This window comes from Clupea harengus, chromosome 21 (genome assembly GCF_900700415.2).
Source record: "Clupea harengus chromosome 21, Ch_v2.0.2, whole genome shotgun sequence".
In the NCBI taxonomy this organism is placed as follows: domain Eukaryota; kingdom Metazoa; phylum Chordata; class Actinopteri; order Clupeiformes; family Clupeidae; genus Clupea; species Clupea harengus.
In genome coordinates this window covers 7,046,100-7,072,049 of record NC_045172.1, presented here as the reverse complement: position 1 = coordinate 7,072,049, position 25,950 = coordinate 7,046,100, and the positions used below count along the sequence as shown (strand labels likewise).

Sequence of the window (25,950 nt, the reverse complement as noted above, 5' to 3'; positions counted from 1 at the left end):
TCCAGTGTCGCTGTTACCACACTACTAACTTTGCTGTGCTGATGGTTAGTACTGCAATTGAGTTCAATTTGATTGCTTACTTCACTCTAAACCAGCGGTCACCAACCCGGTCGATCTCGGAGACTTTCCCTGTCGCTCTCCAAAATAATAATAAAAAAAATTCTCGAACATTTTCTGAAGTGTCTTCTGAAATGTTTTTTTACGGACTTCGGAAGACCAACGTCAGAAAAGATCTCCGCCTGATTCATGAACGCCTGAAAATGGGTTCTTATTGTTCTCAGCTGTGCTCCCCAGAATGAGGATTCTTAAATTGAACGTGCGTTCTCGTGCACCTGGATTTTCATACAGAAACACCCCGCCAGCTCCTTATAAGGGCATGCAACTGAAGAGACGTGTGCACAATCGACAGATTCCACAGGCAACACGAAAGCAACTGTCAGTAGGAAAAACGTATGGCCAGAGAATGTGTATTAAAACCGGATGTCGTCACTTTAATCCGGTCTCTGGTTGGATAAAACTTTTCAACAGAAATGGACAAGGACCTTTACTTTTTAGTTGAGAAGTTGTGTTGATCGCCTGGCATGCAAACGATCGGTTTTCTTTAAATTATTATTATTTTTGTGAAGTTATACGGCTTATGTGAATAAAGCTATCTACACAACTTTTTATATGTCTACATTGACTCGTTTAGTTGTTCATGTGGTACACGTAGGTCTAAACTAAGCTAACGCTTAGACCAACAATCCATTGGAACACATAGTAGCTAGCTAGCCTCGCTGCTAATAAGTCTAACGTTAGCATGCTGATATGAATAGACCCATTATAGTCAGGTGGCTTAATGCTCAATTGACTTGTTAACCGAACTTTTACGAAGTCATACAACTAAACACACAAGTGACTTGTTAACCTATGTCTACATTGACTCGGTTAGTTGTCCATGTGGTACACGAATGTTGCAGAGTATTGTCCTATTGTAGGACTTAACTGAAGCTAACGCTTAGACCAACAATCCATTGGAACACATAGTAGCTAGCTAGCCTCGCTGCTAATAAGTCTAACGTTAGCATGCTGATATGAATAGACCCATTATAGTCAGGTGGCTTAATGCTCAATTGACTTGTTAACCGAACTTTTACGAAGTCATACAACTAAACACACAAGTGACTTGTTAACCGAACTTTTACGAAGCTATATGACCAAACACAAAGCTAGCACTGTTAATTCCGCTATAGCTAGCCAGGTCAATTAGCTTGCCTAAGATACTGCAATTTAAGCTAACCAATTACCTCATTTCCCCCAAAAACCCACGATTACATGTGTTTGTGATGTGTAACATATATCCTTAATCAGTCATTCAAGTTATTAACGTTTATTTACCGCTAGCGATTACACGACACAAGGGTAATTCAATCGCTATTAATGTTGAACTTGAACTTCAACAATGTCACACAACATTAAAAGTCAGGCATCGGCATGGTTCCTACAGAATAAATCAAAGGTCCTTGTCCATTTCTGTTGAAAAGTTTTATCCAACCAGAGACCGGATTAAAGTGACGACATCCGGTTTTAATACACATTCTCTGGCCATACGTTTTTCCTACCGACAGCAACTTCAGACTGATTCAAATCATGTCAAAGCGGAAAGCAGCACCGGTCGAGTAAACTGGTTGGCAGAAGGATCATTTTCCACGTGACCTGCATTCAACGAATCATTTCTGTTTCCTTGGCTGAGCCTATGCAAGTCCCGATGCGTGGCCACGAGAAAATGAACAAATCTTTTTTTGAGAGGACTCGTTACTCTCGAGTCCTTGTAAGGATTCGTTCAAAATGAACGACACATCACTAACTGAGACGTAACTTCACTGATGCAGAGGTGCAGATACTGTTGCAGAATGTAGATGTGTCCATCCTATTCCACTGTGGCTATATCCACGCGATTGAGTGTAGTGCTTATTTTTTTATTCACTTACATTTGCAGTGTTCGTGTGTAGTGCTTTTGTTTGATTTATGATATCACAATGCTTCGTAGAATCATGACTATAAATGTGAAACGTAATTGTTAATGATACAAATATTCTCGTATTTATTATTATTATAATTATTTAAATTGGAGGATGTCTGTAGAGTTGATGTGAACGTAGTCACCGACGATTTCTCACAAATTCAGCCCTTCCCACTACATTTTTCATTTAATTTGCACATTTCGAGTGAAAGATTATATATTGTGTCCACACATATATGTTAAGATATGTCTTATTGATCTGTGTGCTACTTTGAGTTACAAGAGAGCTTACACATATCTATATTTTTCAGTCTTTTAGGGCAGATCCGAAGCATGCTGAGTCACTGAGTTTGATCAGCATTGTGGGGTGCTCTTTGTCTATCGTGGGACTGATATTAACTATAATATTCCAAATTATCACCAGGTAGGTGCTTACAGAAGCTTGCTATTAAGACTTTTGTTATTAGATTTCAACCTAAAGTTGCATGAGTTTTTTGGATGTGGGTGTGGATCAAGTCCTGTCTATCAGTAGAGATCTTGGAAATTTGCATGCAATTCAAAGCAGCCATACTTTATTAAACAGAAAACATTGCACCAAGCCTTTTGTGTGCACAACACACCCATTAACATTTACAAATGATGCCACGCCCCTGAACATTTTCATTCTCCCTTGTCCAATTCAATATGTTGATATTGAGAAGGTAGTGCCATCTACTGGAAAAGAGTTGAAATGGCATCAATGGATTTAATTTTGATTACTTGGAAAAGAAACTCATTTGTTCTTCAGAAGTCTAACAACAGCTTAGAACATAATCTACTGCTATATATACTGATTTGATAACTTGACGACGCACTTCGTCTTTCTAGTTTCATTGTCTAAATGGAGAAAACTTTTTTTTTGTTCTTCACAGAAAGTCCAGAAAGAGTGCTCCCACAATCCTCCTGGTCAGCATCTGTGTGTGTATGACCATCTTTTACTTCCTCTTCCTGTTTGGAATCAAAAACCCCAGCGCCAGTTTAAACAGAGCGTCAGAGGAGAACACCATCCTGTCCTCTGACCTCCACCAGGATCCTGACAAAGGGCCCTGCACTGCGTTCACTGCCCTGATGCAGTACTTCCTGTTAGCCACCTTCACCTGGAACACACTCTACGCTGGGCACATATTCGTACTCATCAGAAAAACCCTCTCAGGTCCACCTAGAGGACTCCTGGCGGTGTCCATAGCTACAGGCTGGGGTTAGTAATAGTGCCAGATCTCTCCATAAATCCATAAAATGGAAATTACACAGACTGTGTAATTGCACATCTAACAAAGAAACAGGAGCAACAGAGAGCAGTAGTCTAGTAGGGAGTGTACCAGACACACTTGTGCTTTAATTGGTGGGTTGGTATTTGTGAATGTGAACATACATGCCAGTGGTAAGGTAACAGAGATGCTGAGTTATAATGAGTTGAGAGTAGGGCACCACAAGGAGACACTTCCCAAAACAAAGGTTATGTGCTTAAGAGGAGTTAATTGAAGAACTTATGTTGTGAATGCAACGGACCGACTTCATAAAACAGAGAACACTATGCCAAGCCATTTATGTGCATTAAATAACTCCTTACTCACTGGACCTGGGAGTTTCTTGTAGCACGTCCAGGTCTATCTGTATAATATGAAATAGAATGCCACAGGTGTCATCTTCTTCTCTCCTTCACAGGATTCCCTGCTGTTGTGGTTGCAATCACACTGGGAGTGACTTACAGAGTGGATGATCCTTTGGGCTATCGACGAGAAGAGTTGTGAGTAGTAACAGCCAATGCAGTCATAAATGAAGACGTTAAAAGAAATAATCGAAACTGATTGAAGTTAATCAATGATGTAATTTTGGTGAAATGGCCTTGTCAGCCGTAATGTACAGATGTTACTAATGTTTCAGCTGTTGGCTTGCGGCTCTGAACCAAGATGAGGAGTTTGACTTCGGAAAGCCACTTTTTTGGGGCTTTTTGCTTCCAGTAGCTATTATGCTGCTTTTGAATACTGCAGTGTTAATATACTTTGGAATTTCTACATGCAAGAAGGATCCCCTGTTAAGCAGGTAACTTGTTTACATTTCATTCAAATCGTCAGGTGTGTTTATGGAATAATAACTACATTCTTACAAGTTCTCTCAGTTTTTATGATGTATCTATAATAAACAAATTTACAAACCAGGTTAACTGTTCATGGGATAGACAAAAACTCCCATCACAACCACAGTGTTCTCACAACACATATACGTTGAAAGAGAGTTTATAGAAGTACAAACAATTGCATGTCTGGCTGACACTTAAATGCGCATGCACACACACACACACACACACACACACACACACATACACACAGGGATCCTGACACAATGAGATGTACGTTACCATATGCCCTGTGTGGCCTAATTCCAGTTAGAGAAGCATAATCTGGCAGCGCAGCACTTCACTTCAGTAGGTTCTCTTATTTGTTCTTTGCAGCACAAGCAGCACCTCACTGAAGAAGTTGTTCATGAGCAGCTTCTCTCTGGGGGCTCTCCTCGGCCTTACTTGGGTTCTGGGCTACCTGGTAATCTCTACCACTGACCCAACACTGAGCAACATCTTCAGCATATTATTCTGTGTGTGTAACACCACCCAGGTCAGTAAAGATAGATGTATACACAAATAAACTAACCAATTTCTTCATACCCCAAACAGACACTTGATTGAAACTATGACCAATTTTAAAGGCAATATGTGGGTAACTGTAATCTGTCTTGTTCTAACACACTCTTTATCTGTCTATCTGTCGGTCTGTCTGTCCATGCGCTGTGCCTACGCAGGGCGTACAGATCTTCATTTTGTTCACGGTGAGGACAGCCTTCTTCAGGAAGATCACACATTCAGCCAGAGAAACATGAATGACAGAGACACCACACATCTGGTGCAAATAATAGCAAATGACTGATCATCCCCTCGGTTCGAATTACGCTGAGGCCTGGGATTGCCCTTAGTTCTGGCCAGGGCAACCCTAGTTCCATTTGAAATGGTTGGTTTTTTTTTTTTTGGGGGGGGGGTCATTCTGATCTAGAATTCATTAATTTCTAAAACTGATGGTGGTTGACATGAATCGTCTGTGGCAACACCAAGCTTTAGACGCTAAATTATTAATAACAGAGAGAGGAAGTAAAAAACAGACAAAAGCAAAGCGAATTATGACCATGGCAACCAATTAGGTAGTAACAGTGTGCACACCTGGACTTATAATTCATTTTTGTTTTATTTTATTTTAATGCCACCTGAACGTTCCAGGCAGATCCTTTCTTCAGCCGGCTTTTTAGGCAGTCATGTCAACACATGGTTTCCTTTAGGTTCAGCACTAATAGTGATAGTTATCTTTCTATGCATTTGAGGTTTTCTTACTGTATGTGGTTATGGTGAGTGCCATTTTTTGTCAATAGATGTGGCTGACAGTGATGTTTATGGCCTATTGCTGTGTATTCATGCTACCTGTGTGTCCTTACTGTGTGTGGCAGAGGTTCCTCTATGATGTGGCAGTGTTCATCATGGCAGTGTATGCCTAGGCTGTATGGCTGTGCATAGTTGTTGCCTGTGTAAAAGTTGGTTACAGTACACCCCCCTTGGAAGTGCAGGATAATTTGAACACTGATAATCCCCTTAATCCTCTCTTCACACTGCTATCGTCTGGTCGCAGTTTTACCTCTTTATAATGGCACTGATAGCATGTTTGCCTTAGGCCAAATGCTGCTTATTGTTTGTAGATGTGTTTATAATGCTTTATAGATGCTAGGTTTAAGTTAAGTTAAATGTTGCTGTATTAAAGGTTCCCAAGAGCTAAGTGGATGCTTTGATGAGGGGAAACATGATTTTAAATGATTTTAGCGTAAGACTGCACATAACAAAATGTAAAAAAGTCAAGGGGTCTGAATACTTTCTGACTGTAGGCTACTGTATTGTGATGGAATGGGCTACTTACAAAACAAAGCATCAGATGCCTCATAGTTTATTTTCTTGTTCAGGCAAGAATTTGCCATGGATTTTATAAAATAAAATAAAAATGTCAGAACCCAAGAATCACATCTCTTCTTTCATCATTCAGGGGATTGGCTGCAGAATGTGAGTCTCATTAAACCTACCAAACCTACTTGAGTAAAATGAGTTCAGTGATGAAATTATGCGATGAATGAGCTATGAACACTTTGTCCACACATACATGCTGGAAGTGTCTTGTGCAATTCAGCTCCACCACAATAAAGGTGTATCTACAATTCATGCCATTGTTGAATCTGAAAACCCCCCGGAAACAAACGATCTGTCGGTTGGCTCAGTTTGACACCAATTTGAGACTTTGACTGCCTACATGCAACTGCACTATGAGGGGGTTGGGGGTGGGGGTGGACTCCAGTGTTAAATACGTGTTTATGATTAGTCTTACTGGGTGCCAAGAGGAGGATGAGTCAATGAGGTTTTTTTCTCTTGTAAATTATTGGCAGAGCATTACGGCCCTCGTTTTAATGTATTTATTCAGTTCAAAGTATGACATTTTCTCTGTTATTTCAGACAAGTTAGTTCATAAGTAACTAAGTCCATAACAAATGTACTTTTGTATCTCTAGCATACAATTGTAAAATCAAAAGAGATCAACGGGCGAGAATTATGTGCTGAATCATTTCTCTGTCAAGTAAAATCCTGCCTGTTAAGTTCATGGGACATACATGACAAATAGCGCTGCTCTTGTTCCACTGGATATGTCTAAAACTTTTAAATATCACACCACACACGTTTCTCTCCACTCAACAACATGGCAAGTAACTACAGCCTGAATGACTAGAGCACCAAGGGCTGCTCCAAAGCCAACCTCTCAACTGGTAGTCTCCAGTGTCACTGCAATCACCCTACTAACTTCGCTGTGCTGATGGTTAGTACTTCAGTGACATTCCCAGCAGCATGGGGGGACTTGTTCTAAACATAAGTAGATAAATGTTCGACATATTCAAACCAATCCACTGGTACCTGTAAGTAAAAGTGATAATTTATCATCTCAGAAGAATTTTAAACATGCATTCACTGAGCATGCTGGGCATTCAAGTGAGTATACTCACTTATCCCAGTCATGTGGTTCTTTGCCACTGAAAGTTAATGCAAGGCGTGTGTTTAAATATCCATTTTTAAGTCTTTCAGGGAGGATAATATATATGCTGAACCTTTGAGCTGGATGAGCAATATTGGCTGCACTCTTTCTATAATGGGAATGATCATAACAATAATATTCCAAATTATGACCAGGTAGGTGATTTGCTCAGCCTTTTATATTGTCAAGACTACCAAGAATCATAGTCCATATGGCCGTATTTATTAATTTAGAAACTTATTTAGTTGGTATAAATAAATAGTAATCCTCATAAATCACATAAATGTAAAGACAAATATAAAATATATAACCTAGATCGAAACAGAACTGAAAAAGAAATGGGAAATAAATAATATGTGAAAGAAAGTGTGTGTTCAGGGTATTTGGGATACTGATTTGATTCAACAGTTTTTGTGGAAAACATTACAATCCTAGGAACAGTTAAGACCTAAAACTCCAATGCCTCCGATAGAGGACCTGATATTAACATTCCGCTTACCTCCAGTGTAGTCAGAGGTGTAAAGTAACGAATTACATTTACTCACGTTACTGTAATTGAGTAGTTTTTTTGTGTACTTTGTAATTTTTAAGTAGTTTTTGAAATCGGTAATTTTACTTTTACTTAAGTAGATTTTGACTGAAGTATTGTACTTCGCTACATTGGAAATTACATCCGTTACTGAGTACAAAAAAAAAAAAAACATAGTTCAAGGTGGGAATCGCGCACGACAATTCTCGCTGCAATGGTGGATGCTGCATAGAGTGGATGATGGAGTCGATGCAAGGCACCGGTGCCGAGTCACGAGAAATAGAGATGGAGGAAGATGATAGTGCGGACTGCCAACAAGCTGCGGTCGAACCAACAAGCTGAAGCACCGAACTTTCCGCCGGTTGAAATTAAAGAAGATGAAGAAAACCCGTGGCCACATCTCAGCAAGCAGTTTGCCTTCCAACGTAAAAGAGGCAACAGCTATATAATGCTGTGTAAACTGTGCCTAACCCGCCAGTCAGAACTTTCTGCTTATAAAAATTCATCTTCAAATCTGCGCAAGCATGTGTTGGTAGGTACAGTATTTGTCCCTTTCCATTAGTAGTTCAGACAGCATTTTTGTCGTTTAGTTAGCTTTGCTCCATTAAGCAAAATATGCGTTTCATGGCACTAGTAGCCTCATTTTGGCTAGCACAGGTTAGCAAGAATTGAGGATTATGAATTGTGATACATGTAGAAATAGAAAATAATGCTAGAATTCTGTATACTGTAAGTCTGTCATCTCAAGTTGCTATTTATAGCTATTTCTGTGTTATGATGCACTCTTGATGGCAGCTCAATTCTTAAATTGTCAGAAATGTTGTTTGTCATTCTACAGGTCTAGTCTATGTCAGACAGCACCTTGACCAGATGTTGGAGGCTGGAGCAAGTCGGACAACATTCATCAGATGAAGATGATTTATTTTCCTCAATGAAGTCCAAAAGGTCAGAAGGTACAGGGGAGTTAGAAGGGTACCTAGCCTGTGTCTCAGTCAATATGGATCTGCTGAACGCCTTTCAGAATATCAAAAAACTGTCCCGGAAACTCAATACTGGCCTACCTGCCTCTGCCGCCTGCGAGCGACTCTTCAGCTGTGCTGGATTGCTGTTCAATGCAAAGCGAGCCCGGATGAACTCTACTCACCTTGAAAATCAGCTGCTGCTCAAACTCAACAAGAAGTTTGTAGACTAATGTTCTAAAGGTGGACATAAGTAAAGTAACCAAAGTTTACAGTGGGGCAGCGGCATTTTAACTTTTTATTTTAGCTGTCATGTGGTTCATGTCCTCCCAAAAGTTCTTAAATGTTGTGTTGACATGTTTAATGTTTAACATGTTTAATGTCATTGCACCTATATTCCTAAAGATTCTCCTTTAATTAAAAATAACTAGTTTTTGTATTGGATTTATGACTCCTTGTCCTTTTTTGCACTATATAGGAGCGGCCCCCATCAAGTTGTTGAAAGTAACTAAGTAACTTTTACTTAAAGTACATTTTAAATGAACTACTTTTTACTTTTACTTGAGTAGATTTTTAGATGGGTAATTTTACTTGTACTTAAGTAAAATTTCATCAAAGTAATTGTACTTTTACTTGAGTACAACATTTCAGTACTTTTTACACCTCTGAGTGTAGTTTTAAAAATTCGACATGTTTTCAGCAAAAAAGTTAAATATCATTTTATGTTTTTGTCCATAAGAAGACCTGACAGAGCTCTCCAACTATTCTTCTGGTGAGCATCTGTGTATCCATGACCATCTTCTACTTCCTCTTCCTGTTTGGAATCAAAAACCCCAACGCCTGTTTAAACCGAGACGTCAGAGGGTCAGAGGAAAACACCATCCTGTCCTCTGACCCCTTCCAGGATCCTGACAAAGGGCCCTGCACTGCACTCACTGCCCTCACTGCACTCACTGCACTCACTGCCCTCACTGCACTCACTGCACTCACTGCACTCACTGCCCTCACTGCCCTCACTCACTGCACTCACTGCCCTCACTGCCCTCACTGCACTCACTCACTGCACTCACTGCCCTCACTGCACTCACTGCACTCACTGCACTCACTGCCCTCACTGCACTCACTGCACTCACTCACTGCCCTCACTGCCCTCACTCACTGCCCTCACTGCACTCACTGCCCTCACTGCACTCACTGCCCTCACTGCACTCACTGCCCTCACTGCCCTCACTCACTGCACTCACTGCCCTCACTGCACTCACTGCCCTCACTGCCCTCACTGCACTCACTGCACTCACTGCACTCACTCACTGCCCTCACTGCCCTCACTCACTGCCCTCACTGCACTCACTGCCCTGCACTCACTGCACTCACTGCCCTCACTGCACTCACTGCCCTGCACTCACTGCCCTCACTGCCCTCACTGCACTCATTGCCCTCATTGCACTCACTGCCCTCACTGCACTCATTGCCCTCACTGCACTCACTGCCCTCACTGCACTCATTGCCCTCACTGCACTCACTGCCCTCACTGCACTCATTGCCCTCACTGCACTCACTGCCCTCACTGCCCTCACTGCCCTCACTGCACTCACTGCCCTCACTGCACTCACTGCACTCACTGCCCTCACTCACTGCCCTCACTGCACTCACTGCACTCACTGCACTCACTGCCCTCACTCACTGCCCTCACTGCACTCACTGCCCTCACTGCACTCACTGCCCTCACTGCACTCACTGCCCTCACTGCCCTCACTGCCCTCACTGCACTCACTGCCCTCACTGCACTCACTGCACTCACTGCCCTCACTCACTGCCCTCACTGCACTCACTGCACTCACTGCACTCACTGCCCTCACTCACTGCCCTCACTGCACTCACTGCCCTCACTGCACTCACTGCCCTCACTGCACTCACTGCACTCACTGCCCTGATGCAGTACTTCCTGTTAGCCACCTTCACCTGGAACACACTCTACGCTGTGCACATATTCCTGCTGTTTAAAAACACCTTCTCAGGTCCACCAAGAGGATTTCAGGGAATCTCCATAGCAACAGGTTGGGGTAAGTAACTGAAACCATAAAATACATTCAGTACAATTAAAACAGGACAAGGTACCTAACTAGTACCGGGGCATCAGCACCACATATCTTCATCCTCAAAACTTTGTTATCTTACCTTACAAACCTTATTCTGGGATACCCCTCAAGATGTTAAGGTAGGTAGGCCTAAAGCTTGAGGTATAATTTACAATGACGTAGCAGTAAAAGAGTTCCAGGAAACACAATCCAAGGCTATGGACTCCTTAAGACTCCAAAAAAACACCAAATAGCATAGTCCACAAGCTGAAGTTGTCCTACTCCTTGAGGTACGTTAAGATGTGAGTAATGACTTCATGTAAGATTATTTGGTGGCCAAGCAGCGAAGCTGCAAAGCCACCTAAGGGTTTCTATTTATTATTATTATACATCATCTTCCTCTGCCATTGGAGTCTATGGCAGCCCCTAGAACCGCATGGTCAAAAGTTGTGAAATTTGGCACACTCTTTGGGACCAGTCCCCTCATCAATTTTCATGTCTCCCATTCGAACCCTCTAGCGCAGGGGTTCCCCTCAAAGGGTAAATTTTTTTCTGAGGACCCCCTCATAATCGCATCCCAAATTAAACCATATAGGCTTGTAGCTATTTGTAATGTTATATGCTTTTGGACTCTTTTACTCTAAAATCATATAGTACTAATATTACAAGAGTTTTAGATAATCATTGTGTTACATTTGGCATTACTTGACAGTATGTAGGATAGATTTGTAAATTATCTTTTGGAAAATGTGCTGAGAAGCTAAATAATGTTTACCTTACATAAAAACCAAATATTGATGGAATAACATTTTTTATCAAAGCAGATTGTAGGGTTTTCCAATACAACTCAGATTATAGGGTTTTCCAACGGAGATGATTCTGAAGATTTATTTTTAACAAAGACATTAACAAACATGAAATATCCACCTAATGTTATCAAAAACTGGTATCCCCGACTGACACTCCGTACAAATCTCTGTACAAAAAATATGATAAACTCTTTTCAGTGGTGGTGTTGTGTGTGTCTGTGTGTCATCAATGAGAAGGGTGTTCCTGTCTCTCAGCACATAGTTTGTCCAGTCCAGTTTATTTACCCGGTCTTGTTGTCACTGAACGATGGCAACCTTTGGAAGCCAGATATCTGCAGTTGTTTTATGGCGGATGTCATGAGCACTTGTCTGTATTAGCGTTGTCACGAACACTTGGCATTCATATTAGTACTAGCCTCCAGCAAGATACTAATGAAAACAACATGGTGACATCACTGCATTGATTATACACGTATAGCGTTTTCTTTCTAGAGGTTAATTTTGACAATGAACTGGGCTACGTTCTTGCAGCCAAATTGAAAGCTAGATCAACGTCTTAAACGAGAATAGCTACATGCAATAGGGCCACCCGATATGCCTTCGGCGAACCTATCTTTAAGAAAGGGCCTTCTGCAACGATAAACACGATCCGCACTGATAGAAGATTAAATGCATCACTTGCAGATTATGGCAGTTAATATTACTAGCCTGAAAAGTACGGTTTAGTTACGTTAACCACACTGCATTATGATCATTGTACTACGCATAGTCAAAATTCTGTGATGGGGAAAATCGCTTGTCGCTAAACCAGGCTAAGCCTACTCGTGTTAGGCTGCATATGGGTGACCCTGGGGGTGTTCATGTTTATAATCACATTTGCTAACCTGTCGTTCTTTGAACTCTCTTAAAAGTTATGGGTGTCTGTCTGAGAGGTGCTTAGCCATATTTGACGTGTTACCTCCCTTTGCCTGAGTGGCTTTGAAGCATGTTTTACAGACGGGTCTCTGTGTGTCGATGGGCTTTCCTTCACAGTCTGCTTCGTGTCCGAAGTACTTCCAGATATCACTTATTTTTTTTAAACAAGCCGAGGACGGTCGGCCAGGGCTCCTGCACATGAGGCCATGTCTCCCCTGAGATCACTCGCTGTGAGTGAAGGCTGTCTGTTGCATGTGTGAGAGCTGGGCAGCCCCGCCCTTGTAGTCAATGCGTGCAGGCAGCCTGACAGGGAGCGGAACAAAGAGTGCTTTTTTAATGAAGTAACTATACTTATACCTTTCAAAACGTTTCTAGTACCAGTAAACCGTCTGTATTGCAATAAATAAATAAAAAATTAAATACATTTTAAAAAAAAAAACTTTGGAAGCCAGACTTTTTCGCGGACCCCCAGGCAGGGCGTCGCGGACCCCAAGGGGTCCGCAGACCCCAGTTTGAGAACCGCTGCTCTAGCGCCACCAATGGGTCAAAGTTGAAGATGTGTTTACACACGTTACTTTTGAACCATATGCCGCATTTTCCAAAATGAGATATCATTGTATTCCCTGGATCAAAACGAGTTTAACGCATTACATCATACCCAGTTATATAGATTCTCCGCTGTTTTGAAATGAATGAATACAACGTTTTTGAATATCAAATATTCACCAAATTTGGCACAGATTATCTTCAGACCACAATCACCTTGACATGTCAAAATAAAACTGAATTACGCTGTTTAAACTTGGTCCAAATCTTACAACTGCTTGCCACAGGAAAAACTGCTTATTTTTTTTACAGCGTGACTGAACTCTGTGATTCTCACTACTGAGAATAGCTCACTAGGTTAAGTTGGTGTCCTGTCGTTGGCATCGTCATAGGTTCAAATTCACCCTCTTCTGAGGATGTCGAAAGCTTCTTCAGTGTCATCTGACCTGCTTGGCCACCCCATTGCTGCTTGCAGCTATATTTCAATATGTTACCATTTTGGTCTCTGCTGCTTAGGATTCCCTGTAATCACATTGGGAGTGACCTACAGTGTGGATAAACCTCTGGGCTATCGACGGGAAGAGTTGTGAGTACTGAATTTCTAGTCTTCTTACAATGCTACCGTTGTTGTGCTCCACACATGAATGAAGGGAGCTGATTTCACACATTAATGCAAAGGTTAAAGAATGGTATTAATTAATTAGCTAATTGGATTTTTTTTCTTGAAACTGCCAATGACTAGAAAGTTGCAAACTGTACTGAAATGAAAACTACAATGGTAGGCCAATAATGCCATGCAAGAATGAGATATTGCAATTTAACAGGCTAAAAAAACCTCCCATCTGTAAACCCTAATCATCTTTCACATTGTCAAGGTGTCATGTCAGTGCTTACTGCTCCTGCCATGCCCCCTCCTGACTCTGCACACCTGCCACAATCTCCTTCCCAATCCCCTGATTGCTTGCACCAGCACCTGCCTCAGTCACATTCACAATCACACGAACACTGATCACACTCACCTGTCACCTTCCCCATCTCCAGATTGCACGATCACCTGCACCTGTCACTCACACAATATAAACTCCTCACTCCCTGTTTCGCCTCGTTGGTATAAGGAGGTGAAACTCTGACTCAACCGGTTCCCGACAGCGAGTCCTGCCACTTCCTAGTTCAGTGTCTCGATTTCCAGGTTTTGTGCTCCATTCTTGTTTGTGTCCGAGCTCCTGCGCTCCACTGTTTCCTAGTCTCTCTTCTGGTGTTCAAGTCCGTTTGGGTTAAAACTTCTGCGCTTTTGTATTTTTGGTTTATTACAACACCTTTTTGAGTATTTTTGGTTATTAACAACGAAGATCTTCTGTGTTTTGCATTATAAGTGAACTTTATATCCTCTGAGCATTATCCCTGTTTTCGTTTGTTTTTTCCCGGTTGTTTTCCGGTTCCCTGGCTGATCACCAATAAAATCTGTTTACGGTTATCGCTTCAGTCCTGACGTTCCTGACACAAGGAGACCAGTTAATTATCACTGTTCTAATAAATCATTTATAATTTGGTAATAGTAGTCATATCATGTTTGATTTCGCTGTTTCAGCTGTTGGCTTGCTGCTCAAGGCCACAATGGGGATTTTGACTAAACAAAGCCAATGTTCTGGGGCTTTTTGCTCCCAGTGGCCATAATGCTTATTTTCAACGTTGCAGTTTTAGCATACTTTGGACATCCTACATGCAAGACTGACCCCATGGTATATTCTGTACATTGCTCCATACATTTGAAACGTTGTGTATACTTTTACAATATGTCAACAATTCCACCACTATCTATAAAACCAGGTTTAAAACTCTGTGTTCAGAAGATAACACTTTTTTGTTGGAATGTGTTACAAATGCCAGAAAAACCTCAACAACCCAAAGCAGCTGTTTCATTGCCTCAGTGACTTTGTTTCCAGTGTGGTTTCTGTGATCTCACCTGCAGTACAAGTCAAAACAGCATTTCCCTCCACCCACTGAACCCAGCTAAGTGGTGATGGATAGAACAATGGTTAACAATGAATGTGAATTAATTAATCTGTTATAGCCTTCCTGGACTGACACAAACATTGTGCAGTGACAAAGACAAACTATAGTTTTGTGGACTTGCATTGGTGTAAAACTACTGTAAAACAAAGGTCAAATTCCACAGAAACGTTTACAGAGATCCTTACATTTATTAAAATCATCCTTAAATTTAAGTAACCTATTTAATACTTGGTATTCTTGCCATAGTCTAAGTGTTTCCATCCTATTTGATTTCTCCTGCACAAACAAGGCCACGTTAAAGAAGTTAAGCACTTTGAGCTACATTGTTTTGTATGAAAGGTGCTATACAAATAAAGTTTATTATTATTATTATTATGACAAGCTTCTCTTCTCGGCCTCACCTGGATTTTGGGCTACCTGGTGCTCGCTATCAGAGATAGTACACTGAACTTCATCTTCAGCATTGCATTTTGTGTGTGTAACACCACTGAGGTCAGTACAACATCACATCAAATCATATATCAAAGCTCCATCACATGCTGTTAGAGTCATAGGAAGATATATTGAAGATAAGATCAGAAGATAAGCTGGAAATGTATTCCTTCTCTCCTCTCCGCTGCTTGTTTGTTTGTCCACCTGTCCAACCACCAATCTTCTATCACTTGGCAACAGGGCTTGCATATCTTCATTTTATTCACAGTGAGAACACCCATCTTCCAAAGGATGATTTTGGCTGTGGCAAACATCATGTCTGTTCCAGAAGTTGCTTTTCACAAAGAGGTTTACAGCCTTAGTGACTCCTGTGAGTGGTTAGGAGATATGGACACAAAGATGTCCATTGGAAAATGTTCCCAAAACAGCATTGGTTCAGTTACTGTTGAAATGACAAATGACAAATGACAAAAAGTCCATTTAACAAACTACAATGTTCTTTTTTTCGGCTTGGGCCGGGGTCATCTGTATCCTCAGCACTGTTTTCACAACATCCACAAATAATATCCTTGTGCCATTTATACATATTAAACTTTTGTGATCTGAGACTCATTTGGTTTCATTTGGTCATCTGTTTTCATATATAGCTTAACACATGACATGCATGTAGACTTTTTGGTCAAAGGTGGCACATTAACTTGAATCCCACAGCAAAGATAGTCTATAAATAAAGGGAGAGGCTTCCCGGCAAGGTGTGTGGGAATTTAGTTTGTTTAGTTTTAATGAGTTATGTTTAGTCATGGTTGGCTGACACATGATCACATGCATGCCAGATTAAATTAAAAAAGAGGTAGTTGAAATAAAATATATATACATAGTACTGGCAAAATGCCTCCAAAGCTGATTTCATCCAGTTTATCATCCTAATGTAAATCATGACCTGTGCCAAATTGTTTTCTGATATTCTGGGTTTGAGTGACTGGTTTTTGATATACAGGTAGACAAATGAGCCATGCCCAGATGAAATGTAACCCAATCTGCTATGAAATTATGTATGAATTGTAATAATAATAATAATAATGCATTTTATTTGTAACGCACTCTTCATTCCAAAGAATCTCAGAGTGCCAGAATTGTGTCAGTCTAGTGAAGTATTGAAGCTATGTTGTTTACTGACAGAAAGTGCTCATTTTATTGCAGCGCTTACCTGGGTATTACAGCCATAAATTCCTCCACCCTTTTTTGTTTTGGTTATGACAAACAGAAACACTGTGTCTTTGAGCTACAAACATCAGAAATACTATTCAGTGTCATCAGTTCTACTGACAAAAGACAATACATGCAATACATCTTGAGGTATTTAAGTATTGTTGGCACTTTATTGACTGCACTGTATTTCAACTCTGAGCGGGCTGAGGTGAGTTTTGCAGGAAGTTGTTATTTAGAAAGGTATGTATTTTTTTAACTAGATGCATCACGGAAGAAGCTGGACAATGGAGAGTTGTTCCTTGATACTTGTGCTGTTGGCAGGTAAGGTACTTTAAAATAGTTTCCTGAAAGTAGAAAAAGCTGTCATATCATAATAATTTGTAAACCTTATGGTTGGAGTAATGTAAATATACTGCATACATGTAGACATAATTTAGAATTGCAGAAATGCATGTTGTAACCATGCTTCTATGTACCCAAGTATTTGAACCTTATCATAAGTGAATATCATGTTACAGATTACGTTCCGTGTTACTCGTTTCATTCATCATTGTAGCAATTCTGCTTATTTTGTTTGCTTAATTTGCTTTCATTTGGTTTCAAAGGCTGCTGAAAGTATGATGCCAGGTTTTTCATTTGTTTAAGGAAATCCGCTTAATCATCTCAGCTTGGGCATTTGCCAAATGGATAACTATTAGCATTTAGTCTATGTTTGACATACGTGGTGTTTTTGAAAATTTATAAAAAGATTTATCAATAGCTGTGTCCTTTATTTATCCACCACAATGTATTGTACATTATGATATACAAAATGTATACTAAATTGTATTAAATACATTTTAAGCTTTAAATTAAATATAATTTACCCTCATGAATCATTCCATTTGGCCACCATTGTGTTTCATGAAAATAGCTATTGCTGTAAAGATGTTTAGCGTCTTGTTCTTAAACCACATGGGCCCTTTGACATTTTGGCCACATAATAAGCTCCCTAATTTGAATGTCATGCAAAGAGTAAAGTTAAGGTCAAACTGAAGGGTATACTGTAGCTATCATTGACTTTTCTCAATGACAAGACAGGCTCATACTATTTGTTTTTTCCATAACATGAATATGCTAAAAATGTTATGTGGAGTTTTCTTATTTATATGTCTTCTATTGTGCCTGTATCTCTTTTACAGCACTATTCAATACAGCCCAAACTATCCCAACCACGAATCCAGACTGCAGCACAACAATTTTCCTTTTTCATGAAAAAAACCAACGACGACAAGCAACATCAAGTCCTCCATCACCTACTTCCAATACCACAACCCCTAAAGTCCTACTAAAATGCTTCAACGGTGGCATGGTGCAAGATGGAGTCTGCATCTGTCCAGATGAGTGGAGTGGTGACACCTGCTCTATTGGTGCGAATCATTTCCTCATACTTTGCATAATGTGGGAGAAACAGTACATTTCCCTCTTTGACTGGCTGATTTTGGATTTACAATTATGTCCAACATGTAATGTTCAGTTGGGGTTTGAGATTATTATCAACATGTTCGATGTCACTGGTCATGCACAAGTATTATACAGTTTGATTAATCTCACTAATGTACTGAATCTGCATAGTATGTACAGATTATTGCTATGTTCCTAAACTATTGCTTATATTTTCTTTATTTTAGCTAACTTCTGTAATAAGACTCAACGGGAAGATTTCAAATTCCAACAAACTGTAGTTGGCTGGTTTGCTTACTCTTCACAGACGTGTCAACCTGGTACAACCAACTGTATGTAAATCTCTTGACAAGGATTGGTAACATGTTCAGTTAATTCATGCCATTTGGGCAAATCAAACATATTGATGTGTCCCCTCCCCTCCTCTCCTTCCACTCCATATAGCTGGTATTTCCAGAGCCTCAGCCAGGTGCTCGTACAACAATGGAAACCCAAAATTTGACTCCATTGAAAAAATTGAATGTGAATTAACCCTTGAGAATATTCGAGCCAATGTGAGTAACTGAGGTTATGGTTAGTAGTTTGAAGATCTGCAACCTTTCTGTTTGTGTGTTTTCCTCCAAATCTATGTATTTTATGTCTTTCCACGTCCTCCGATCAGGTCACAGTTTCACTTGGGGCAGTGGAAGCACAGCAGCTAGCAAGCAGTACACAGATCCTTACTTCCAGACCAGAGCAGCTGACGGCCTCAAACATCACTTCCGCAGCAAAGATAATAAATACCATCCTGTCCAACAGCATCAACATTACAGAGGTAATGCTCATGTAGGTCATGTAACATACTAGCTTGCACTAGTTTGCACCAATTCTTTTCAAAGAAGGGGTGTGGGTGCTTAAACCCCCAAATTGGCTTTCGTTGTAATTTTCACTAATTGTACCCTTTGTGGTGGTTCAATGATGGGATTACTGTTTGGCATACCCAGCAAATTGGCCTGGCCTACACAGTCTTAACATCCTTTGCACGGCATATCCATATCCAGTTGCGTGAAATTGTGCCGTAACTGGCAATCAGAGGCAACAAATATTAAAATGTCAGCAGAAGTGTTCCTATTTGAAGCAAGTTTCAGTGTGACAGACAAGGACAGCATCCTTACAAAGGTGTACTTTACATCTTTGCATCTCTTTACAGGGGATAGCTGAAGCTGCTGTGACAACAATTAGTCAGCTACTGGCTGCTGATCCTCAACAGTTCCCTGAGCAAAGCAATGACATTGTGAGGTAAGATACTAAGACCTGTGTGTGTGTGTGTGTGTGTGTGTGTGTGTGTGTGTGTGTGTGTGTGTGTGTGTGTGTGTGTGTGTGTGTGTGTGTGTGTGTGTGTGTGTGTGTGTGTGTGTGTGTGTGTGTGTGTATATGTGGGTGTTAACCTCCATTTTCCCCAGACTAACAGGAACCTTGGAAAGGTTTTCAGTAAGTCAGAGTAATAATGCATTATTGGTGGTTCAGCCCAGACTGGTGGTTCAGTCAACTCAGGTGCGAAGTGACCAGACAGCAGGCATCCAATTCAGTGCACTCTCTGGTGAGTTATATATATATATATATATGTATATTACAACCCTAGTCAGACCTTTCCTTTAGCTTGCCCTCATGTCAATTGAAGGGATAATAGAGAGACATTTTTTATATTGTTTACTGAGGCAAACTTCTGTAACATACATGCATGAGTGTTTTTTGAGGTTGGGAACATAGTTAAAAACACAGTAAAATGAAAGCGTGCTAGCTAGGCCTCAGGAATATATACATTGCCTTCATTGTAAGGCCTGGAATGTACCAGCCCCAAATGTGTATAAGAGATGTAGGGAATTATTTTACACTATCTCAATTGCTGCTTTATGCTGTGACTTTACAAATACTTTTGTTCAGCTGATATTGTTAATGCATATAAAACATAACAGAACAAATATGTCCATGAAAATAATGACTTGGTTGGTTTTGGCTTTGGGGTCTTTAGAGCTTGCTCCTAAAATGGTGTGGCCTTTCTCAGTATTGACCCTATTCTCCCCATCATTAAACAATAGGCACATCAAATAACTTTACAACAAACAGAATACAACTGAAAAAGAACATCTCAGAAATTGAAAATACTCAAATTCCCTCTGATGTCCAGATTTTCATCAGACTTCCCCCAGGTATGTACGGATGATTTTCATGTTGGGTGATAGTATCTGCATAGTCTGGTCAGTGTCATCTGTACTGTACTGCAATTTTCTTTCTCTCCTTCTCTGTTTCTTTGCCAGAGCGGAGTCAAAGCATTAGCGTTGGTTTTGTGCTCTATGAGAACGACCTCCTCTTCAGGTCAAAAGTCTTCCAGCCCTCTCTTGGCACTAGGAGGATGGTGATCTCTGGAAGTCTAAGAAATGTCAAAGCCGAACAAGTGAACTTACGGTTCATACCCAAGGTAAGGAGAAGTTAACTCTTTGTGGTTTCCTAAAGAGTAACGATGAGGCCAAGCGTGATGAGGAGCAAAACCCACATTTTGAATGTGTACAGTATGTCACTGCTAAATCACAGCCTGCAAGACAGGGTGAGATCCAGTAAAGATAGAAGACAAAATATAGTCCATTCTGATAGCGGTATGTGATCTGCCATGGTTTGGTAGAGAAAATGTGCAGCCTCTCAGTAAGAGCCATCACAAAAGTCTCTGTTACAGCTACAATACTGTAGTAAACCACAATAATAAAAACCCGCACTGGTGGCCTGCGGAATTGGATGTTTTCCATCTAGCTTAAACCTTCTGCATCTGTGTTTGTTTACATTTGTGGACTAAGATGGTCAAATGCATGGTTTGTTTACCATAGAATGTGTCTGACAAAGTCCTGCATGACTTTGCTTGTGTGTTTTGGGACTACGACCTGAATGACTGGAGCACCAAGGGCTGCTCCAAAGTGAGCCTCTCCACTGGGAGTCTCCAGTGTCGCTGTAACCACACTACTAACTTTGCTCTGCTGATGGTTAGTACTGCAATTTAATTCAGTTTGATTGCTTACTTCATTCTAAACCTTGGAAAAACATCCAGAACTTCATCTGCGTTTGTGTATAAAAGTTGTTTCATTTTTTATTTAATTTGCACATTTCAAGTGAAAGATTATTTATTGTGTGCACACATATATGTTAAGATATTTCTTATTCATCTGTGTGCTACTGTGAGTTACAAGAGAGCTTACACATATCTGTATTTTTCAGTCTGTTAGGGCAGATCCGAAGTATGCTGAGGCACTGAGTTTGATCAGCATTGTGGGGTGCTTTTTGTCTATCGTGGGACTGATATTAACTATAATATTCCAAATTATCACCAGGTAGGTGCTTACAGAAGCTTGCTATTAAGACTTTTGTTATTAGATTAGAAGTTGCATGTGTTTTTTGGATGTGGGTGTGGATCAAGTCTTGTCTATCAGTAGAGATCTTGGAAATTTGCATGCACACTTTATTAAACAGAAAACATTGCACCAAGCCTTTTGTGTGCACGACACACCCATAAACAAAATGATGCCACGCCCCTGAACATTTTCATTCTCCCTCGTCCAATTCAATATGTTGATATTGAGAAGGTAGTGCCATCTACTGGAAAAGAGTTGAAATGGCATCAATGGATTTCATTTTGATGACTTGGAAAAGAAACTCATTTGGTGTTCAGAAGTCATAACAACAGCTTAGAACATAATCTACTGCTATATATACTGATTTGATAACTTGACGACGCACTTCGTCTTTCTAGTTTCATTGTCTAAATGGAGAACTTTTTTTTTTGTTCTTCACAGAAAGTCCAGAAAGAGTGCTCCCACAATCCTCCTGGTCAGCATCTGTGTGTGTATGACCATCTTTTACTTCCTCTTCCTGTTTGGAATAAAAATCCCCAACGCCAGTTTAGACCGGGACATCAGAGCGTCAGAGGAAAACACCATCCCGTCCTCTGACCTCCACCAGGAGCCTGACAAAGGGCCCTGCACTGCGTTCACTGCCCTGATGCAGTACTTCCTGTTAGCCACCTTCACCTGGAACACACTCTACGCTGGGCACATATTCTTACTCATCAGAAAAACCCTCTCAGGTCCACCGAGAGGATCCCTGGCGGTGTCCATAGCTATAGGCTGGGGTTAGTAATAGCGCCAGATCTCTACATAAATCCATAAAATGGAAATGTGTAATTGCACATCTAACAAAGAAACAGGAGCAACAGAGAGACAGTAGTCTAGTAGGGAGTGTACCAGACACACTTGTGCTTTGATTGGTGGGTTGGTATTTGTGAATGTGAACATACAGTGGTAAGGTAACAGAGATGCTGAGTTATGCTGAGTTAAGAGTAGGAGACCACAAGTGGACATTGCCACAACAAAGGTTATGTGCTTTGGTATATGGAGGGAGGAGTACAAAGAAGAATTTATGTTGTTAATGCAACGGACCTACTACAAAAAACAGAGAACACAATGCCAAGCCATTTATGTGCATTAAATAAATCCTGACTCACTGGACCTGGGAGTTTCTTGTAGCACGTCCAGGTCTTTCTGTATAATATGTGATAGAGTGCCACAGGTGTCATCATCTTCTCTCCGTCACAGGATTCCCTGCTGTTGTGGTTGCAATCACACTAGGAGTGACTTACAGAGTGGATGATCCTTTGGGCTATCGACGAGAAGAGTTGTGAGTAACAGCCAATGCAGTCATAAATGAAGACGTTAAAAGAAATAATCAAAACTGATTGAAGTTAATCAATGATGTAATTTTGGTGAACTGACCTTGTCAGCCATAATGTACAGATGTTACTAATGTTTCAGCTGTTGGCTTGCGGCTCTGAACCAAGATGGGGAGTTTGAATTTGGAAAGCCACTTTTTTGGGGCTTTTTGCTTCCAGTAGCTATTATGCTGCTTTTGAATACTACAGTGTTAATATACTTTGGAATTTCTACATGCAAGAAGGATCCCCTGTTAAGCAGGTAACTTGTTTACATTTCGTACAAATCGTCAGGTGTGTTTATGGAATAATAACTACATTCTTCCAAGTTCTCTCAGTTTTTATGATGTATCTATAATAAACTAATTTACAAACCAGGTTAACTGTTCATGGGATATACAAAAACTTTGTACAGATGTACCACAGAATTAATTAATTTACCAAGACTAATGATTTCCAGCCCTCATGCATACTCCCACCACAACCACAGTGTTTTCACAACACATATACGTTGAAAGCGAGTTTATAGAAGTACAAACAATTGCATGTCTGGCTGACACACACACACACGTCACAGGGATCCTGACACAATGAGATGTACGTTACCATATGCCTTGTGTGGCCTAATTCCAGTTAGAGTGAAGCATAATCTGCCAGTGCAGCACTTCACTTCAGTAGGTTCTCTTATTTGTTCTTTGCAGCACAAGCAGCACCTCACTGAAGAAGTTGTTCATGAGCAGCTTCTCTCTGGGGGCTCTCCTCGGCCTTACTTGGGTTCTGGGCTACCTGGTAATCTCTACCAGTAACCCCACACTGAGCAACATCTTCAGCATATTATTCTGTGTGTGTAACACCACCCAGGTCAGTAAAGATAGATGTATACACAAATAAACTCTAACCAATTTCTTCATATCCCAAACAGACACTTGATTGAAACTTCAATGTATTTTCAGATAGTTTTTAAAGGCAATATGTGGGTAACTGTAATCTGTCTTGCTCTATCACACTCTTTATCTGTCTGTCTGTCGGTCTGTCTGTCCATACGCTGTGCCTATGCAGGGCTTACAGATCTTCATTTTGTTTACGGTGAGGACCGCCTACTTCAGGAAGATGTTCCTGTCCATCACACATTCAGTATCTGCCCCTGAGATTGGTCTTCAAAGACAGAAGAACGTCATGTAGGCTCACATGAGTTGTCAAAAAGTGCAGACGCAGAACAGTCTGCCGGAACCTTCTCACAGACCATTTCTGATCATTCTGATCTAGAATTCAGTCATTTCTAAAACTGATGGTGGTTGACATGAATCGTCTGTGGCAACACCAAGCTTTAGACGCTAAATTATTAATAACAGAGGAGGAAGTAAAAAACAGACAATTATGACCATGGCAATTATGACCATGGCAACCATTTAGGTAGTAACAGTGTGCACACCTGGACTTGTAATTCATTTTTGTTTTATTTTATTTTAATGCCACCTGGACGTTTCAGGCAGATCCTTTCTTCAGCCGGCTTTTTAGGCAGTCATGTCAACACATGGTTTCCTTTAGGTTCAGCACTAATAGTGATAGCAATCTTTCTATGCATTTGGGGTTTTCTTACTGTTTGTGGTTATGGTGAGTGCCATTTTTTGTCAATAGATGTGGCTGACAGTGATGTTTATGGCCTATTGCTGTGTATTCATGCTACCTGTGTGTCCTTACTGTGTGTGGCAGAGGTTCCTCTATGATGTGGCAGTGTTCATGGCAGTGTATGCCTAGGCTGTATTGCTGTGCATAGTTGTTGCCTGTGTAAAAGTTAGTTACAGTACGCCCCCCTGGGAAGTGCAGGGTAATTTGAACACTGATAATCCCCTTAAAGCAGCACAACGGAGGAATTGCTAATCGCTAACGAGATGCTAGCAGCTAAACCAAGCGAAACCTGTTGAAATGGGCTTACTTTGACAATATGGCAAACTAGTGAGTCAACAACTTTCCTAACACAGTAACACAAGACAAAGCAAGACGGCAAATAAGTTACTTACTAGTCCGGCAGAGAGTAGTACTCGGCGGCTTCCAGAAAACTACATAGAGCAGTAATATGCCTACGGATCCTGGTATGGCAATGGCACGGAGGCCATTCTCCATATTAAACGTCATTGTAGCGCCCCAATTTTTTTAAGCTGTTATTTTAAGGTAAAATTGCTAACCCTAAATTACAATTGCTACATACTGTTACTTTAATCCTCTCTTCACACTGCTGCCCTCTGGTCGCAGACACAGCAATTTACAGCAATACAGCCCTTTGCCAGTACCGCACTCAACAAACTAACTCTCCAGCACTAATGTTACGACCCAGAATCACTTGTACTCATATACACACGGTGGGGTAGGGAATTAATATATGTTCATATGTTTGTGACATGTATGTCTTATGTGTCAGACTATGTGTTGGTCTATCTCTTATAAGCAGATAGCGACTACTTTGGAAAAGTTCTAAGAATGCTAAATAAATGGGTAATGCTTTTGAGTTTTGTATTTTTGTGTCCATATCCATCACTATGAACATTAAGACAAAACAGAAACCTTTAAGTATCAGAATGTATAATAAAGCCTAGTTTTACCTCTTTATAATGGCACCGATAACATGTTTGCCTTAGGCCAAATGCCGCTTATTGTTTGTAAATGTGTTTATAATGCTTTATAGATGCTAGGTTTAAGTTAAGTTAAATGTTGCTGTATTAAAGGTTCACAAGAGTTAGATGGCACACTGGGGTTTTGTGATGCTTTGATGAGGGGAAACATAATTTTAAATGATTTTAGCGTAAGACTGCACATAGCAAAATGTAAAAAAGTCAAGGGGTCTGAATACTTTCTGACAGTACTGTATTGTGATGGAATGGGCTACTTACAAACCAAATCATCAGATGCCTCATAGTTTATTTTCTTGTTCAGACAAGTATTTGCTATTGGTGGACTCCAGTGATAAATACGTGTTTATGATTAGTCTTACTGGGTGCCAAGAGGAGGATGAGTCAAATACGTTTTTTTCTCTTGTAAATTATTGGCAGAGCATTACGGCCCGCATTTTAATTTATTTATTCAGTTCAAAGTATGACATTTTCACATTTTCTCTAGCATACAATTGTAAAATCAAAAGAGATCA

The 25,950-nt window shown here is 40.5% G+C and overlaps 4 long non-coding RNA genes across 5 annotated transcripts; all 4 read left to right on the top strand.

Moving 5' to 3' along the window:
• Positions 1-3,566: 3,566 nt before the first annotated feature.
• On the top strand, positions 3,567-23,959 carry LOC116218184. Of its 2 annotated transcripts, XR_004162717.1 has the most exons (4): positions 3,567-3,788; positions 3,926-4,084; positions 4,494-4,653; positions 23,868-23,914. It is a non-coding gene; the product is annotated as an uncharacterized LOC116218184 (long non-coding RNA). The 2 variants fall into 2 exon arrangements; XR_004162718.2 differs by lacking the exons at positions 3,567-3,788; positions 3,926-4,084; positions 4,494-4,653 and adding exons at positions 22,997-23,070; positions 23,510-23,669 and having other exon boundaries at positions 23,868-23,959.
• On the top strand, positions 18,327-18,879 carry LOC116218186. Its single transcript, XR_004162720.1, has 3 exons — positions 18,327-18,411; positions 18,524-18,633; positions 18,741-18,879. It is a non-coding gene; the product is annotated as an uncharacterized LOC116218186 (long non-coding RNA).
• LOC116218187 lies at positions 19,607-20,195 on the top strand. The gene is made up of 2 exons (XR_004162721.1): positions 19,607-19,658; positions 20,158-20,195. It is a non-coding gene; the product is annotated as an uncharacterized LOC116218187 (long non-coding RNA).
• LOC116218185 lies at positions 22,200-22,946 on the top strand. The gene is made up of 3 exons (XR_004162719.1): positions 22,200-22,232; positions 22,696-22,777; positions 22,912-22,946. It is a non-coding gene; the product is annotated as an uncharacterized LOC116218185 (long non-coding RNA).
• Positions 23,960-25,950: the final 1,991 nt, after the last annotated feature.